A 20,294-nucleotide genomic window follows, 5' to 3' on the forward strand; every position below is an offset into this window, starting at 1 on the left:
CGCAGAGCCATGGGGGAGGCCCACCGTTGTGAATACTGGAGGACAAACAGGACCAAACAAACCCCTGTTCTCATGGCACCTGCAATCCAGGGGGGAAATCACTGCAGAAAAAACTCCACAGGAAATTCACAGCAGAACCAACCTATAGTGGCTTACGAAGTCCCTGAGGGTGGCCTTGGTGGCTGATGTTTCGTAATCACCTTGCTTAATATTCATGCAGAGACATAGGTGTGTTTTTCTGTTACACTACTTACCACAGCAGTAACTTTCAATTAAAGCCATGAGGAGTTTTGACCTCTCAAAAATGGTTGACATGGCTTTGGAGATCTATTTTTGTCCTGCTTTCTCAAGTTCACGTCCTGTGTGATAGCCAACAAGGAAAATACCACGCTGCCACAAGTGTAGCCATGTAAGATCTGTGTTATCCATGATACTTGGACTATTGCGATACTGATGGGCTGAGAAACAAATTTTTCATGTACCTAACACAATATTCAGGTTTGAGCATTGAGGTTACCTAACAAGTTGATATAGTTAACTTTGGGGGTAGGGGGGCGGTATGCCTTCTTAACTTTCAATGTCAATTTTAGGTAGTCAGAAATCTTGCCTGAGGCCAGTATCTGGATAATAGTGTAAGTGTTGGTGAAACTGTGAGAATGACCATCAGATTTCCGTAGGCAGGCGGTTTGTAAAGAAGGAGGATTAGTTTTAACCTTAACCCCCCCTTCAACTCTTAACGAAAAGCATGTGGTAAATCAAGCAGGGCATGTTAGGTATTGCATTTCAGTTGTGGAGTGACATCTAATACCAAGTCAGCATTTGTTGTTAACTCTGGATGTACCGTATTAAGTAGTTAAGGACAAGTCTCTCAAATATCCCCACAGACAATTCACTAATGACTACAGGAAAAGAATGGTACCTTTCCAGTGGGGAGACCAGACGGGCCCCACCATCACCAGTGAACCCAGCATCTTCAGCCACAGGAGTTATTGACTGCCTCGAGGTTCTCCCTGAGATGCCGTGGAAAGTGCCTGGCCTCACCTGGGAATATTCGTACCAGCAAATGGTTAAACTGAATACGATCATGAGGAAACAAGCAGACAAATCCAGATGGTAGGACATTCTGTTAGGCAATTGGCTTGGACTCTTCAAAAATGTCAACATTATGAAAGCCAGACCAAAAAAGGAAAAAACCTCCGTGGGTAAATGCTCTAAATTGAAACAGACCAACGAGACCTGGCAGCTGGGGGATATGGTGCTGAAGGACACTGAAGGAAGGAGAGAGAGTGGAGGGAAAGGGAGGGGAGGAAGAAAAAAATATCTATAAGAGACATTTGGGGGCAAATTGGAGAAACTTTAATATAATCTGTGTTTGATTATCCTTTTGATGCTAAATTCTTTGCCTCTGAGCATTCTGAAGGAGAATGTCTTTGGTCAGGAGAATTCAGAATTCAGGAGATTCGTGCTGAAATATTTTAGGTATGAAATGTCCTGAGGTCTGCAACTTTCAAGGGCTCAAGACAAGGGCTCCCAAAACATGGAGAGAGAGAAACAAACACGGCAAAATGTTAATCGGTGAGTCCAGGTGTAGGAAACATGTGTTCCTTGTGTTACTCTTTCAACTTTTCTGTTTCAAGTTTTTCAAAGCAAAAAAAGGGAGAGACAAGGGAAGTCTATTTGAGGGAAATCCGGAACAAAAACAGGATGTAAGAAAACACACGTGCGTACAACTTAGCTGTGATGCCTCAGAGGAATAAAGGCCAGATCAGTGGACTGACTCTGGAGTGGGACTTATGAGGGTTGTGCTCTGGTGTGTCCTCAGGCATCACCCGCCCTGGGATCATGGGCAGTTTGCCTAACTCTCTGTATCCGTTTCCTAGGGCTGCTGAAACAAGCGTCACAAACCACGTGGCTTGAAACAACAGAGATGTCTCACTCATCTCACCATTTTGGAGGCTGAAGTCTGAAATCAAGGTATCGGCATGGTCAGGCTCCTCCTGAAACCCGGAGGGGAGCATCTTTCCTTGCCTCTTGCTGGATTCGGATGGGTTGCCAGCAGTCCTTGGCTCTCTGGGCTCACAGCTGCAGCCCTTCGCATTCTGCCTCTGTCTGTTACATGGTGTTCTCCTCTTCTGTGTCTGTCCCAGGATCCCTCCTCCTCTGGGAAGGACAGCAGTTAGTATTGGATTGGGGCCACCCTAATGATCTCATCTGAAGCCTGATTACATCTGCAGAGACCCTGTTTCCAAATAAGGGTGCGTCCACAAGTGCTGGGGGATTAAGGCTTTGACACATTTTTCAGGGAATGCAGTTCAACCCATAACCCCTTCATTCTTGTTTCTCTAACTCCCAACATGTGTGGGGGACGCAGTGGACCCGATCAACCAGAACGCACACTGAGGTCCCTTCTGAAGCTCAGAGTCTGAGGCTCTGGGTGTCCACTGTTCTAAGTTCAGACATGAGTCAGCTTTGGGCAACTAAAGAGCCCAAGAGAGACGTGATGAGAAGGAGGTTCCAGATCATTATTAAACAGATAAGAAGCGTGTCCCTTGGAAACATGATTCGTGTATGTTCTTGGCATAGCAGGGGCTGTTTTATTTTGCTTGTCATAGTCATCCTTTTTGTCCTCATTTTTATTTGTTGAATGATTGTTTGTTAAAAGTTTTCTAAGCTGAATTCCCATCCTGTTACCCATAAAATTGCATAAAGTGAGATGCTAGAGTTAAAAAAAAAATAACTGTCACATCACAACTGATATTAGAGATTGGCAAGGCTGCCAGCTGGAGCAGACTAACAAGGAAAATCAAGATTCCTCTCTCTGTCTTTGTCCTTCAGGCTAAAAAAAGGCAGGATAAGAAGAGAGAATGTTCTGTAATGAGTAAGGGTGGCCGTGCCTCGTGATGGGTCAGCCCTGCGTGTCTGGAGGAGGACTCTCTTTGAGGCCCAGGAGGTGGGCTGGGGGCAGGGGGCGGAGGATGGCAAGTGGAGGAGGGTAGGGGGAGCGTAAATCGAGATGAGAACCACCAACGGTCTCCTGATGTCTCTGTGCTTCAAAGAGAAAACTGTGTCACAGCCGCAGGAGGGGAAGGCACTGATCGCAGAGTTGAAAGAGGACATTTTCCCAGAGCTGTAGGCCCACAGTCCTCAGCGTGACTGATGCACAAAGCTGCGTCTGCCTCCCTCCTGCGTCTCCCCGCACGTGACTTAAGGTGGATGCCAGATGTGTAAACCAGGGCAGGGCTGTGTCCCATCTATTAGAAATCTCTGACTTGTGGGCATGAAACAAAAACGTCAGCCAAAGGGAATCTTCTCCAAAATCCAATTGCGCTATTTTCTTCCCTGGCTTTCAGAAATCATCTGGATAAACCATGGGTGATTTAATTATACTGTCATTATGAAAGCAGGTTCTGTCACTTGCTGTCAGTGCCAGGTAAAAACACTTGGAACTCACACTGCGTCCTTATTACTCTGGTCTTCCTTTGCCGCTCTTCAGCAATGGGCGTTATGGATTTGTCAGCATTTCTGGTGTTAGCTCTTATTTTCAAGGCTTCTGCCTTAGTTGCTGAAATTGCATTGTCCTGGATGGGAGCCTGGAGGTAATTTCCTTTAGTGTTTCAGTGGCTGCAGTCTTTTATGGCTGTGTGTGACTGTGCAAGTGATTTCAATATCTTTTTATTAAAAGATTAATTCATGCGTCTCAACTCATTTTTTCTGATGCAGATAGCTTTTATCCAAGATTGAGACATGAATCATGTGAAGTAAACATTTACAAAGTCCACAACTCAGAAAAGGCCCTGCCTTGGCAGCAGCAAAGCAAGGCATGGGAAGGAAGTAATGAGATCACTGTAGTGATTATCAGTCATAGTTCTTTATGGTCACACATTGTGTATCTCTGAGATTTATAATATAAAACACAGGGAAGAACAGATGTGGTCTGAAATTGTAAATTTAAATTATGTGCCTTTTACTTGTTATTGACTTTGAGATCCTCTCAACGAATCTTAGAATTTCAGTATCTGAAAAAGACCTTAGATCTTCTTTAATCCATCAGCTGTGGATACTTATTCCATCAGTTGTATATTCCCTCTTCTGCCCTTCCATTAATAGGTCAGTTAACTAATGATGTGTAACAATCCCAAAACGTGTGTTTTGGCTAAGAAAAAAATCCCTGAGTAGTTCACAATTCTGGGTGTTGGCAACTTGAACTGAGCTCAGCGAGGTGCTGCTTCTGCTGGTCCTGCCTCGGCTCACTCACGTGGCTTCAGTTCATCTGGCAGTTCAGCCAAGAGCTGATTGAACGTGTATGGCTTCATTGCATATCTAGCGGTTGACTGTGGCTCAGAGGCAACTGCGACAAGTGTCTGCAGCATCCAGTAGGCCACCCCAGGCTTTCCACGGGCCACTGGGTTCCAAGAGGAGCAAATGAGAGCAGATCCCAATCCACAGCTCTTGTCAAGCCTCTGTTTGTGTCACCCTTGCTAATGTGTCATCCAGTTGAGTTCAGCTGCTCAGTCGTGTCTGACTCTTTGTGACCCCATGGACTGCAGCACGCCAGGCCTCCCCATCCATCACCAACGCCCAGAGTTTCCCCAAACTCAGGTCCACTAAGTCGGTGATGCCATCCAACCATCTCATCCTCTGTCATCCCCTTCTCCTCCTGCCTTCAATCTTTCTCAACATCAGGGTCTTTTCCAGTGAGTCGGCTCTTCACATCAGGTGGCCAAAGTATTGGAGTTTCAGCTTCAACATCAGTCCTTCCAATGAATATTCAGGACTGATTTCCTTTAGGATGGACTGGTTGGATCTCCTTGCAGTCCAAGGGACTCTCAAGAGTCTTCTCCAACACCACAGTTCAAAAGCATCAATTCTTCTGCACTCAGCTTTCTTTATAGTCCAACTCTCACATCCATACATGACTACTGGATACATAGCTTTGACTAGATGGACATTGTTGGCAATGTCTCTGCTTTTTAATATGCTGTCTAGATTGGTCATAAATTTTCTTATTAGCCAAAGCCAACCATTTGGCCAGGCTCAAGTGAAAAGAGGTGAAGAGATAAGGCTCCACCTCTCAATGAAAGGAACAACAAAAGGGAAGTAGCCTCCATTTGCTTTTATTTGGAAACTGTGGTGCCATCCTGATAGCATCAGCTGAAATCTCCCTAGTATTCAGTCTTGCCTGAGAAAGGAAGAGAGTTATGGGCCACTGTGCATTGCCCAGCCCACTCCTAAAGGAAGTGACAATTCATCTTGAGGAAAGAGACAGGAGAGTTCAAGATTGTTCAAGGTCATTAAGTCAGTGATGGGGGAGGTTCCACCTCAGTACAGCCCTTATTTGTCCCTCAGGTGGCCCAACCCTGTCCCCATGACCTGTCCCCGAGACCTGGAGAAGAGGCTGGAGTAATAAGAACAGAGTTTCAGGGAAGTTTCTAGGGAAGACAAGGGGATTTAGAGGATGAAGGGAGTTTCCACATTTTGGTCTCTTCTGGGGATGGGGGCCATGTTGGACTGAACCCAGTCTGCTCCTGGACCAGAGCTGACGTGGGAGAGGAAATTGGCCTGGGATGGCAACCAGGCCAATGCCACAGGCTTTGATGGAACATGCAGGAGGGACTCACAGCCTCAGCAGGTCAAAGTATTGGAGTTTCAGCTTCAACATCAGTCCCTCCAATGAATATTCAGGACTGATTTCCTTTAGGATGGACTGGTTGGATCTCCTTGCAGTCCAAGGGACTCTCAAGAGTCTTCTCTAACACCACAGTTCAAAAGCATTGATTCTTCTGCACCCAGCTTTCTTTATAGTCCAACTCTCACATCCATACATGATTACTGGATACATAGCTTTGACTAGAGATTTACTCGCAAGAGCACACGAGACACCCTTTCCTGGATGAACTGGAGGACACTGAGGGAACTCCACACTTATGCTCAGGTATAAGTCACCGCTCCTGTTTTTAAGCCAGTGTGTGAGTTTGTATGTGTTACTCAGTGATGATGTATAAGCCATGCTGATATATGAGCGACAAGGGCTAGAGAGGGAGATGTGGGAGCCCTCAGTCAGAGAGAGACTTCAGGAAGGGGCTAAGACCAGAGGCAGATCTGCAAATAGGCGAGGACTTAGAAGAGGATTAAGTTGGAGACCGTTCCAAAGTAATCCGCCCATGAGGGCGGTTAATACTTCACTGAGAAACCTGCTCTTTTGCTAAAAACTGCTTTGTCTTAGGTCACTTCCGTGGAGTCACGAGAGAAGTTGTAGAATCAGAGGAATTGGGGAGGATAATGCTCCCAGATGCCCCTAGAATCTCAGTATTTAGAATCACTAGGGAAATCAAGTGTCTTTCACAATGGCATTGATGAACTGCTGCCAGAGAATAAATGAGTGGTGTGTGTGTGTGTGTGTGTGTGTGTGTGTGTGTGTGTGTGTGTGTGATCTTGGTCTTTATTGGCTGCAGGGTTTAACACACTCAGGCCAAGAGCCGGGGCTCGGATTTTGTTGAAAGTAATGTCAATGTTTTGCACGTGTGGGGACAAGAGAAAGCAGAAAGAACATAGAAGTCTTAGATAAAATGATGAATAACATATAACCCCCTTATTCATATATATTTATTTATACACACTCTATTTTGTTGCAAAAGAAAGTTAGGGTGACTTAAATGAATACATTTATATATTGTACGACATACATATAACTTGAAAGCATAAATTTTAAATAAGGATGAAATAATTTTTGCACAAGTTTTTTTAATGCATTGTTATATTAATAGCTTTGCACTTGTGGGGAGAAGTGAATGGCACTTCCCTCCTCCGACCTACATAAAAAAAGCAAGTGTCTGAATTGTGCACAAGTTGGGTCCCTTCTGAGTCACCACCTACTATGCATCAGGTTTGGAATGAATTCTACAACCTCACCCAGTTTGGGTTAAGGAATAGGCTTTATTGGGGAAGGGCTTCCCTTGTAGCTCTGTCGGTAAAGAATCTGCCTGCAGTGTAGGAGACTGGAGTTTGATCCCTGGGTTGGGAAGATCCCCTGGAGAAGGAAATGGCAACCGACTCTGGTATCCTTGCCTGGAAAATCTCATGGACAGAGGAGGCTGGTGGGCTGCAGTCCAGAGGGCTGCAAAGAGTTGGGCACGATTAACCGACTAACACTTGCTTACTTTATTGGGGAAAGGGAAAACTTACAAGGCAGGTTACACAGAAAGAGGACCAGGTTCCCTGCCTCCCACAGTCCCACAGAGAGACAGGCAAGGATGCTATGTAAGAAACGTAGTGTGGGTTTACGTTCCAATAGAGGAACAGTGTCTCTCTTTATTTTGCCTTTTCTATAAAGCAAGTGTAAAACAGCCGCTTTGTCAGTGGGGGAAAACTCAGGCAGTTTGATCAAGGCATTCTGGATTGGGGGGCCAGCTGTTTACAGGGGTACTGGGAAAGCCAGCAGCCATGGTCCACAGGATGCTGCCGGGAAAGGATGCTACTGGTCTCATGGGAAACTGAGCTGGGATATAGCATTTCTGCTGAAATACCTCTCTGAGGCCTGCTACCTCGTTGGCCAGGCAACCAGAGTGAGCTGCCATAGTCATTTTCAGACTATTTTGCTCATCACCCTGTAATTAGTGACAAGTCTGAGGCCAGGAAGCCTGAAGCTTGCTATAGTGGCCTTACAAAAGTCCCTCCACCTGTCTGATCCTAATTAGAGGTTCTAGTCCTCATCCTACTCTGTAGGCTGTTAGAAGACCAAATGAGTGTAACCAGTGGCCAAACAACTAAAATGGGAGGCTGGCAATTTAGCCAGCAATATTTTTCAGCTGGAGAAGGAAATGGCAATCCACTCCAGTACTCTTGCCTGGAGAATTCGGGCACAACTGAGCAACTATCACATTTTTCAGCACTTTGCTTTCAGAATTAAAAGATAAATCAGACAAGGTTGGTAATTTATCCAAAATGTGCCTTCCAAAATATAGCCCAGTAACCAGTATCAATTCAGTCCATTTTTCAAAGCCTCCTAATTCTAGAACTCAATGTAATTAAAAAAGAAAAATGATGCTCAGAATAGTGAACTGGGGGCATTCAACACCCCCAGTCACCAAAAAGGAGGAACATGGACCAAAACACAGGAGAGAAAAATTATCCAAACGTTTAAATCAAAAACCAAAATAAGACTAATAATAATGGATGGCTGCAGCAGACCACTGGCCAGTCACCTACTAGACAGACCCTCCTCATTGCTAACAGAACCCCCGTTTGGCTTTTGCCTTCAGAGGGCACCCCCCCCCCCACCATAGCCTATGAGTATGTTTTGCTGTCCTAAGTCAATCGTGGTGATTCCGCAGGGTTATGATGTGATTCTGGCCAAAGAGTTGAGAAAGATGGTCTTCAGGGGGCTCCAGGGGAGGGTCTCCTTGTCCTTGAAGAAAGGTGGCTGCTGGAGGGTGTGAAGGGTGAGTGGCCTTCAGAATTGCTGCCGAAGCCCTGGCCTCTGAGCCCATCTCGAATGAGGCCGCCTGCCCCATGGGGTTTCCTAGCTTGCTCCCTCTGTCCCCTGTCTGAACGACTCTCTCCCCCAATGTGCCCCATCGTGCCGGACCCCAGGACACAGTCCAGTTTGCAGTGTGTCAACTCCGAGGTGATGAAAAAAGCCACGGGCTCTGGAGCCCTACTACTTGGGGGGTGCCCTGGGTCCCTGGCTCCTTGTCTTGATACCTTCGTCTACTATTCTGTCATTATCCAAGTACTTGACTGCTTTCCCATTTGTCTGGGTCCCCGCTCAGGCCCATGTCTGATTACCACAGTCTCTGCAACCCCTAACAAAGTTCCTGACACCAGAAGCTCCCAGTAAACATTTCCTGAAGGAGTCAGGGATGGAACTAATGTATCCCAGTTGCCTTTACCACACGATGCGACCTTGGGAAAGTGGTGCAACCTGTCTGTGATGTTTCTTTACCTATAAACTGGGGTGATAACATCCCTTTGTAAAGGTTATTGAGATGATGTATTTTTTTTAACTGTAGTACTGGAGAAAGGACAGGGAAATGAAGGAAAATCTGTGTCACCTGAGTGGTGAGGAGCATGTCAAGTAATGATGAATCCATCAATGATAGCTGGAACTTTTTCAGTAGCTGTCACATATTGAGTATTGTATACCATTATCTCATTAACTACTTCCAAGTCTTTGAGGAGGAAATTACTGTACCCATAACACAGATAACAAAACTGAGACTCAGGAAGTAAAGCACTAGCCAGCTGGCAGAGCTGGGGATTCAGAGCACGCCTGAGCAGCTAAGCGTTGGCGTGTTGGTGCCCATCGCAGGGACGAGCTAGGAGCTGCCTCCAGGGAGGTATCAAGCCAGAGACCCGGTCCAGGCTGTCCTCAGTTAACACCTCTGCTTAATAACTTGGAAGAGAGCAGGCACAGCAGGTGCTTCAAAGACCAGAGGCGGAAACCAGAGCAGACATCCAAAGGCGCTGCTGGCGAGCGGGAGGGGAGGAACTGGGATTCGGTTTGGGGAAGTACAAACCCATCTAGCTGCGGGGAGCTAATCCACAGCAAAGGTGGAGAGGTCAGGAGAGAAAGGACAGCTGAGAGGCTGAAAAGCAACTGGGAGGACGGAGGGATGGAGATGCTGTTCTGTAATGTGATGAGGCCAGAGCCAGGCCAAGGCTATTCTGGGCAGCCTTCACTGGAGCTGCGGAGGCCAGGGAGGGCCTGCTCCCTGCCTTGTGTGTACAGAGGCCAGCTCCTACTGCAGGCTCACACACACACACACTTTAACACTGACCCCCAAGACCCCCATGAAACACGCACACACATTTTGATACCGACCCCCATCATACCCCATGAATCTTTTAAACTTTCTTCCTTCCAGGTTTTGCCCATGTTTTATTTCCTAAAGTCTCTAAGAGGAGTCACGGGGCTATTGCATTTGTAGCATATAGGGTACCGTTCTGAGTGGATGGGGAGGCAGCTAGAAAGTAAGTGAATGAAGAGGCACTCAAGCATGCTGATGAGCCGGTCTCAAGTTTCGGAAGCTCTGTCTCCAGTCGGAAGCTCTGATCCTTCTTCTAGTACTTCCAGAGACAATGCTGCTCAGTGGTTAAAGGCAGGCGCCTCTGGCTTTTACTACCCATGTAAACGTAGCCTACACATCCGAGTCTATTTCCTCAGCTGTAAAGTGGGAACAGAATTCACAGCTCTTCAAGGTTAAGTGCAGGACCGCTCCTGCCTAGAGTTGGTCCTGGATAAGCGGACATCAACATTCCCTGAAAATTTGCCCCTTGGTTGACAGTGGCATGTTCCCAATCTTGCTGTAGGCTTTTTGTTCAGATGCCTTTAGATCAGGCTTTGCAAAGATGAACAGATTGAAACCAGGAGTGAAAAATAGCCAGCTTGAGGGCTTTCTCTAGAGCTGGAACAAAGGGATCCCGACTCCTGGCAAGCTGGTTAAGTGGGCTCAGGGATATACCAACTGTGGAGCCACGCGTACTCTTGTGCACCTCTGGGCCTCACAGCACTGAGAGGGTCCTCACATGTGGGTGGGCACCTTGGGAGACAAAGCTGAGCCATGATTCTGCCTGTCCTTAATCTTGCCCCCTCTGGGGAATTAAGAGACCTACTTGCAAACAACGAAATATGCATACCAGCCCATCAGACTGTGGGCCTGACTATGACAAGATGAGGGGGAGTAGGGTGAGTTTCTCTGGGGGTTTCATCTTTCTCTCTCTTTATTTGTGGGACTTATACGATCCTTGCCAGAAGCTAAAGGATGATCTGGACACTCTCAGCTGGCCGATTCCCAGGGAGGGGAAAGGAACATCTCTGCCTTTCCGGCTGGAAGGGCCCTCTGGGGTCATTGAGTCCAGCTTCTCAAAGGCTCAAGACTTGTTTGCAATCCTTTTACAGAGTAAGTGGTGGGCAAGCCCACCACCACCCCTAGACCTGTCAGCCACTGCTCTCCACTCCAAGTCCAGGGAGAACAGGGCAAACTCAGCAATGTGAGAAAGACAAGCCATAAGGGAATCATTTCATTTTCAAACCCAAGCAGAGAGGCGAATTGTGTGCCATTATCTTCTATCTGCAGAAGTGACTAAGCAGAATTATGAACAGGTCAAGATTAATCTTCTTCCTGGTACATGAACCTGAATTTCTTCTTGTAGCATTTGATTTATTCAATTAATAAAATGCTGTTTTTCCTTTATAATGAGCAGATAAATTTATCCATTAAATGTCCTAAATGACTGCTTTTGAACTGAGTGTGACTCTCTGTGGGTGACTTTTGTGCATTTTGGAATGCAAGTTGTTTGACAGCCCTTTTAAAAGCGTGTACTGACCAGGATTATATGATATACGTACAAGAAGGAGGGCCTAGTCTCCCCACCTCTTGCCCTTTGCACTCCTCCAGCACACCTGCTTGGGAAGCCAATCCGGTAGACCCTTCTTTGATCTACCAAAGTAGACCTTCAGTTCAGCTCAGTGCAGTTGCTCAGTCGTGTCCGACTCTTTGCAACCCCATGAATCGCAGCACGCCAGGCCTCCCTGTCCATCACCATCTCCCGGAGTTCACTCAGACTCACGTCCATCGAGTCACTGATGCCATCCAGCCATCTCATCCTCGGTCGTCCCCTTCTCCTCCTGCCCCCAATCCCTCCCAGCATCAGAGTCTTTTCCAATGAGTCAACTCTTCGCATGAGGTGGCCAAAGTACTGGAGCTTCAGCTTTAGCATCATTCCTTCCAAAGAAATCCCAGGGCTGATCTCCTTCAGAATGGACTGGTTGGATCTCCTTGCAGTCCAAGGGACTCTCAAGAGTCTTCTCCAACACCACAGTTCCAAAGCATCAATTCTTCAGTGCTCAGCCTTCTTCACAGTCCAACTCTCACATCCATACATGACCACAGGAAAAACCATAGCCTTGACTAGATGGACCTTAGTCGGCAAAGTAATATCTCTGCTTTTGAATATGCTATCTAGGTTGGTCATAACTTTTCTTCCAAGGAGTAAGCGTCTTTTGATTTCATGGCTGCAATCACCATCTGCAGTGATTTAGGAGCCCCCAAAAATAAAGTCTTAGCTTTGCTTAATTTTGTCTGACGGAGATGCCAGTTTCCAAGAAGACCAGTGGGGAAGACAGAATCACTGCATTTCAGATGCAATTGGAAGGGGGTGTCTAGGTGCCTTCCGCATCCAGTAAGCCACAGTTCTCTCTGGCATAGCACATGCCCACTGAGCCACAGTTCTCTCTGGCATAGCACATGCCCAGTGAGCCATGCAACTCCAAGGAAGTCATACAACCTCTCTGGATATTACCTCCTTATTTTAGCTATGGGAATAATCATTGCATCTCTCAGTTAAATCGCTCAGTCATGTCCGACTCTACAACCCCATGGACTGCAGCACGCCAGGCTTCCCTGTTCATCACCAACTGCCAGAGCTTGCTCAAACTCATGACCATCGATATCTACCTTATATGGTTGTTGTTGGGGTGGAAGGCCATAATGTATAACAAAGGGCTTTCTAGAGGCAGCTGCAAGAGGCGGTTATTATGCTGTTATGACTATCTGCCCTCACCCGGGGTCATTGTGGAGAACTTTATTTCCCCCGGGGAAAATTTCTTTGCTTCCAAGTTAAAATGGTTAAATTTCATCAAGGACTGTGGCATAAAGGCATCGACCTTCCACTCTCAATGACAGTGAGCAGTATCTCTTGGAGACAAGTCTGAATGTTATCTGTGTACCCACTGGCACTAAAAGCTTTTCTAAACATTATGTCCTTGGATTTAAAAATCATTACCTTAAACATTCTTTCCTCTGCAGTTCTGCAGAGCTATTGTGCATGCACATAGAACTGGCCAGCATGGAGTTCAGACATGAGAGCTCCAAGGAATTTCAGACACAAAACTCACATGTGGTTGAAGAATATTTCAGGAAAGTTGCAGGAACTTCAAGGGATAGAGCTGAGAGGACTTTACTATTCTGACCAGTTTATTCATAGAGTCATAAATACTAAATTTGGAAAGTTTTCTGGGCCAAACTCTTCATTTTAAGATGAGAAAAGATGGCTTAAAATAGATTATTGGTTAAGCAGTTACTTTGGGAAAACTTAGGTTTTTCTGATTTCCTTCCAGGCCAATGTTCTTTCCATTATATTGCTAATAATATCAACAACAACCACAACAGCTACTGTTTATTGAATAATGAGTGTGCTAAGCTATTTACATATGTTTACTCATTTAACTCAGGCAATAAACTAATGAGGCGGATATTGTTCCTGTTTTACAGATGAGGAAAATGAAGGTCAGAAATATTAATTACTTCCCCAAGGTCAGGATACTGATGTTTATATCAGTCCACAGTATAGAAAGCAAGAAGGGGTATATGTGTCAAGGATTGGTGCTGTTTGTTTACATACAATAGCATGTCTCCATTTTTTAAAAAATTTAGAGATGAAAATTATTCTACCCCAAATATCAAGGGCCCTAGAAAATACATTCTGAACTCAGGACAAAACTTTCCCTGAAGTGTGTCTGACTTTATATTGACAGGAATTAACTGGAAATGAGGGTGTGGCACTTCCCCATTCTTCTGCTTGTCAGGGTTTTAGAGTTCAGACCTGAGATGAGTCATAACGGAAATGTGTAGGCTTTTGGCCACAATGGAAATACTCATTTTCCCAATTGCTCAGCAGCAAAACATTGAGGCCAACTCTTTTTGTGTGCTGGGAATGTTAAAAACATTTTTCAGTCTTAGTGTTGCTTTTAAAATCATTAAACCAATTTCTGTTGCCCCTGCTGCAATTTCTAAAGATCCTATACTCACAAGAAATTTGCCTGCTCCTTAATCTTGATTTCTTATTTTTCCAACTTTCATTAAAAGCATAACTTCCTCACTCTGGCACAAGTTATAGAGCTTGAATTTTAAAACTTCCAACATGCATTTTCTCAAAATATCAAAGGATGCTTTTCAGAAATTCTGCTTTCCCTAAAATGTTAACTTTACACTAAGCAATGCTATGTTTGAATGTCCCCAAAACACCAGAATGAGTTCTTGAAATTTCTCTAGTACAAAATAATAGCATAAGAAGAGAGAAGGAGAGAGAAAAGCAGTGTCTGAAATTAGCCAAGGTTCTTCAAGCCCAAATGGAAACTAGATGAAACTTGATAAAAAATAAAAGAAAAAAAAACATTATGAAAACAATCCCAAAGTTGATTATTGGCCATTTTTGGAGCACAGTGTAAAACGTTAACAGGAAAGGAGTTCGAGATGTTCATTTAATAGGACATTTAAAGAGGAGGATGAGCTGTGAAAACTGGGGTCTATACTGTCACGCTTACTTTCTTTGCCTCTTCTATCCTTTTATCCAGATGTTCATGCCCAGATGTTTCAGCACTTGGGGACTCAGGTCCTTACTGCATGCTGGACCCTCAGGATCCAAAACTTAAACTGTCATGGTTCATGCCCTTGAGAAGCCTTGTCCATTGGTAGAAATAGACACTACATGAACCAGTACAGTGTGATGGAATGCCTGTCACAATGAAGGGAGGCACAGAATGGAATGGGGCTCAGCTGCGTACCTCTGGGGAATCGGGGATGGATTTCCTGAGGAGGTGGCACTCGGATGCTAACCAGTGGTTAACTAGCCAGGGAGAGAAAGGGGCAGGGACCCTCCAGACAATGGGAACAGTGGGTGTAAGAGGCACAAATGCTCAGAGACCATCAGTTCAGTTCAGTTCAGTTCAGTCGGTCAGTCGTGTCCGACTCTGTGCGACCCCATGAATCCCAGCATGCCAGGCCTCCCTGTCCATCACCATCTCCCGGAGTTCACTCAGACTCACGTCCATTGAGGCCGTGATGCCATCCAGCCATCTCATCCTCGGTCGTCCCCTTCTCCTCCTGCCCCCAATCCCTCCCAGCATCAGGGTCTTTTCCAATGAGTCAACTCTTCGCATGAGGTGGCCAAAGTACTGGAGCTTCAGATTTAGCATCATTCTTTCCAAAGAAATCCCAGGGCTGATCTCCTTCAGAATGGACTGGTTGGATCTCCTTGCAGTCCAAGGGACTCTCAAGAGTCTTCTCCAACACCACAGTTCAAAAGCATCAATTCTTCGGTGCTCAGCCTTCTTCACAGTCCAACTCTCACATCCATACATGACCACAGGAAAAACCATAGCCTTGACTAGACGGACCTTAGTAGGCAAAGTAATGTCTCTGCTTTTGAATATGCTATCTAGGTTGGTCATAACTTTTCTTCCAAGGAGTAAGCGTCTTTTCATTTCATGGCTGCAATCACCATCTGCAGTGATTTTGGAGCCCCCCAAAATAAAGTCTGACACTGTTTCTACTGTTTCCCCATCTATTTCCCATGAAGTGATGGGACCAGATGCCATGATCTTTGTTTTCTGAATGTTGAGCTTTAAGCCAACTTTTTCACTCTCCTCTTTCACTTTCATCAAGAGGCTTTTTAGTTCATCTTCACTTTGTGCCATAAGGGTGGTGTCATCTGCATATCTGAGGTTATTGATATTTCTCCCGGCAATCTTGATTCCAGCTTGTATTTCTTCCAGTCCAGCATTTCTCATGATGTACTCTGCATAGAAGTTAAATAAGCAGGGTGACAATATACACCCTTGACGTACTCCTTTTCCTATTTGGAACCAGTCTGTTGTTCCATGTCCAGTTCTAACTGTTTCTTCCTGACCTGCATACAGATTTCTCAAGAGGCAGGTCAGCTGGTCTGATATTCCCATCTCTTTCAGAATTTTCCACAGTTTGATTGTGATCCACACAGTCAAAGGCTTTGGCATAGTCAATAAAGCAGAAGTAGGTGTTTTCCTGGAACTCTCTTGCTTTTCCCATGATCCAGCGGATGTTGGCAATTTGATCTCTGGTTCCTCTGCCTTTTCTAAAACCAGCTTGAACATCAGGGAGTTCACGGTTCATGGATTGCTGAAGTCTGGCTTGGAAAATTTTGAGCATTACTTTACTAGCATGTGAGATGAGTGCAATTGTGCGGTAGTTTGAGCATTCTTTGGCATTGCCTTTCTTTGAGATTGGAATGAAAACTGACCTTTTCCAGTCCTGTGGCCACTGCTGAGTTTTCCAAAGTTGCTGGCCTACTGAGTGCAGCACTTTCACAGCATCATCTTTCAGGATTTGAAACAGCTCAACTGGTACTCCATCACCTCCACTAGCTTTGTTCATAGTGATGCTTTCTAAGGCCCACTTGACTTCACATTCCAAGATGTCTGGCTCTAGATGAGTGATCACATCATCATGATTATCTGGGTTGTGAAAATCTTTTTGTACAGTTCTTCCGTGTATTTTTGCCACCTCTTCTTAATATCTTCTGCTTCTGTTAGGTCCAGACCATTTCTGTCCTTTATCGAGCCCATCTTTGCATGAAATGTTCCCTTGGTATCTCTAATTTTCTTGAAGAGATCTCTAGTCTTTCCCATTCTGTTCTTTTCCTCTATTTCTTTGCACTGATCGCTGAAGAAGGCTTTCTTATCTCTTCTTGCTATTCTTTGGAACTCTGCATTCAGATGCTTATATCTTTCCTTTTCTCCTTTGCTTTTTGCCTCTCTTCTTTTCACAGCTATTTGTAAGGCCTCCCCAGACAGCCATTTTGCTTTTTCGCATTTCTTTTCCATGGGGATGGTATTGATCCCTGTCTCCTGTACAATGTCTCGAACCTCATTCCATAGTTCATCAGGCACTCTATCTATCAGATCTAGACCCTTAAATCTGTTTCTCACCTCCACTGTATAATCATAAGGGATTTGATTTAGGTCATACCTGAATGGTCTAGTGGTTTTCCCTAATTTCTTCAATTTAAGTCTTAATTTGGCAATAAGGAGTTCATGATCTGAGCCACAGTCAGCTCCTGGTCTTGTTTTTGTTGACTGTATAGAGCTTCTCCATCTTTGGCTGCAAAGAATATAATCAATCTGATTTCGGTGTTGACCATGTGGTGATGTCCATGTGTAGAGTCTTCTCTTGTGTTGTTGGAAGAGGGTGTTTGCTATGACCAGTGCATTTTCTCGGCAAAACTCTATTAGTCTTTGACCTGCCTCATTCCACATTCCAAGGCCAAATTTGCCTGTTACTCCAGGTGTTTCTTGACTTCCTACTTTTGCATTCCAGCCCCCTATAATGAAAAGGACATCTTTTTTGGGTGTTAGTTCTAAAAGGTCTTGTAGGTCTTCATAAAACCATTCAACTTCAGTTTCTTCAGTGTTACTGGTTGGGGCATAGACTTGGATATGAGACCATAACTGGTTTAAATGGTCATGTTGGTACTGGAGAGAGAGAGGAAAGAAGGCTGAACCAGTAGGCTGGGGGTAGAGTCTGAAGGACTTTTTACACTAGAGTAGGCATTGGGAAAAGGAGTACGTCAAGGCTGTATATTGTGACCCTGCTTATTTAACTTCTATGCAGAGTACATCATGAGAAACGGGCTGGAGCAAGCACAAGCTGGAATCAAGATTGCCGGGAGAAATATCAATAACCTCAGATATGCAGATGACACCAACCTTATGGAAGAAAGCAAAGAAGAACTAAAGAGCCTCTTGATGAAAGTGAAAGAGGAGAGTGGGAAAGTTGGCTTAAAGCTCAACATTCAGAAAACAAAGATCATGGCCTCTGGTCCCATCACTTCATGGGAAATAGATGGGGAAACAGTGGAAATAGTGGCTGACTTTATTTTGGGGGGCTGCAAAATCACTGCAGATGGTGACTGCAACCATGAAATTAAAAGATGCTTGCTCCTTGGCAGGAAAGCTATGACCAACCTAGACAGCATATTAAAAAGCAGAGACATTGCTTTCCCAACAAAGATCCATCTAGTCAAAGCTATGGTTTTTCCAGTGGTCATGTATGGATGTGAGAGTTGGTCCTTAAAGCTGAATGCTGAAGAATCAATGATTTTGAACTGTGGTGTTGGAGAAGACTCTTGAGAGTCCCTTGGACTGTAAGGAGATCCAACCAGTCCATCCTAAAGGAGATCAGTCCTGGGTGTTCATTGGAAGGACTGATGCTGAAGCTGAAACTCCAATATTTTGGCCACCTGATGCGAAGAGCTGGCTCATTTGAAAAGACCCTGATGGTGGGAAAGATTTAAGGCGGGAGGAGAAGGGACGACAGAGGATGAGATGGCTGGATGGCATCACTGACTCAATGGACATGAGTTTGGGTAAACTCTGGAAGTTGGTGATGGACAAGGAGGCCTGGCGTACAGCAGTCCATGGGGTCACAAGGAGTCGGACACGACTGAGCAACTGAAAACAATTGGAAACCCTAAGTAGGTAGAAGCTAGAGAATATCAAGAGAGGGCCAGGCCTGCTGTGGTAAATGTTGGAAAGACAACTTGGCTAGAAATACCAAGTCACTGGGAAAGAGAGAAGCCAGTGAGAAGGACAGGGTGACAGGCCTACCCCAGTGTTAGTCAGATTACTCCAGAGAAATAGGCCCAATGGGGCAGGTACATGTGTGCGTGTGTGTGTGTGTGTGTGTGTGTGTGTGCACGTGTGCAATGAGACTTGTTGTAAGGAACTGGGTCCCACAATTATGTTGAGTCTCAAGGCCTGAGAACTAGGACAGCCAATGATGTAAGCCCCAGTTTACAGGCAAGAGAAGACCAATGTCCCAGCTCGTAGACAGGCAGAGAGAGAAGTCTCTCTTCCTCAGCCTTTTCTTCTCTTCAGACCTTCACTAGTTTGGATGAGGCCACCACCACAGAGAAGGCCATCTGCATTCCTCAGCCCACCAGTTCCAAAGTTCATCTCATCCAGAAACACCTTCACAGACACCCTCAGAAATAATATTTAACCAAATATCTGGGCACCTCATGGCCTAGCCAAGTTGACACAGAAAATCACCCATCACACCCCAGCCACCAACAGTTTTCCTGAGTTTCCTTAGGGAGGCGTCAGTGATGATAGGATCTGGCTCCTGGGCCCTTTCCAGACATATCTCGTCATCCTCTCTAGTTTCCATGTGTTGCAGCCACACAGGACTGTTTGCTGGGCTTTTTCTTTACTTTGTGACTTTACTTAGTCCTCATAAAGCACTAGTTAATCCTTACAGATGCACAGGAGAAATGATGCTACTTCCATGAAGCTGTCTGGATCCTTCCATGAAGAATTAATTGTTCTCTTAGCTGTCCTTGTAACACTTTTACATCTCTATTATAATATTTACTGTATTTCACAGTTTGATTTTTACACATTTGCTTCCGGAGCTAGACGGTAGGTACTCCCAAAGCAGGGGATTTCTCTTCTCTGCCTACTTCCTCTCATGCAGTACAGAGACCCTCTCAGAGTCAGTACTGAACAATCGTGAAGGGATCCATACAATTTCAAAAAATCTATTAGGATAAACCACCCACTACTTTGTAAGTCAGACAATCATCTTTCATTTTTTTTAAATAAATATTTTAAGAAGAACTTGTGCATAATGATTTACATTCCTCAGCAGGAACACAGTTCATATGGATTCCCAAGAAGTATTAATTAGGAATAAGTTAGAGTGTACAAAACAGAACAATAAGAAAAAAAAAAATCCCCAAATAATGAGGCTTAGGGAAGATAGAAGCTTACTTTTCACTCATGTAGAAGAGTCCAAAGGTAAACATAGTATACCCAGTACTATTTATGGAGCTAATCCATTAAAATAATGCATTTTATATGAAAAAATGTACTCTGGTCCTCTAGAATAAACTTCAGTTCAGTCCAGTCACTCAGTTGTGCCTGACTCTTTGCGACCCCATGAATTGCAGCACGCCAGGCCCCCCTGTCCATCACCAACTCCCGGAGTTCACTCAAGCTCATGTCCTTTGAGTCTGTGATGCCATCCAGCCATCTCATCCTCTGTCGTCCCCTTCTCCTCCTGCCCCCAATTCCTCCCAGCATCAGAGTCTTTTCCAGTGAGTCAACTCTTCACATCAGGTGGCAAAGTATTGGAGTTTCAGCTTTAACATCAGTCCTTCCAATGAACACCCAGGACTGATCTCCTTTAGGATGGACTGGTTGGATCTCCTTGCAGTCTGAGGGACCCTCAAGAGTCTTCTCCAACACCACAGTTCAAAAGCATCAGTTCTTCGGTGCTCAGCTTTCTTCAGTCCAACTCTCACATCCATACATGACTACTGGAAAAACCATAGCCTTGACTACACGGACCTTTGTTAGCAAAGTAATGTCTCTGCTTTTGAGTGTGCTGTCTTAGGTTGGTCATAACTTTCCTTCCAAGGAGTAAGCGTCTTTTAATTTCATGGATGCAATCACCAACTGCAGTGATTTTGGAGCCCTC

The 20,294-nt window shown here is 45.0% G+C and overlaps 1 long non-coding RNA gene across 2 annotated transcripts; it reads left to right on the plus strand.

Moving 5' to 3' along the window:
* The first annotated feature begins 1,241 nt into the window (after positions 1-1,241).
* LOC105610886 (uncharacterized) lies at positions 1,242-19,426 on the plus strand. 2 transcript variants are annotated; one of them, XR_001435149.4, is made up of 3 exons: positions 1,242-1,575; positions 1,881-1,974; positions 17,427-19,426. It is a non-coding gene; the product is annotated as an uncharacterized LOC105610886 (long non-coding RNA). The 2 variants fall into 2 exon arrangements; XR_009595010.1 differs by lacking the exon at positions 17,427-19,426 and having other exon boundaries at positions 1,881-3,701.
* Positions 19,427-20,294: the final 868 nt, after the last annotated feature.

Source organism: Ovis aries, chromosome 9 (assembly GCF_016772045.2).
Source record: "Ovis aries strain OAR_USU_Benz2616 breed Rambouillet chromosome 9, ARS-UI_Ramb_v3.0, whole genome shotgun sequence".
NCBI lineage: Eukaryota > Metazoa > Chordata > Mammalia > Artiodactyla > Bovidae > Ovis > Ovis aries.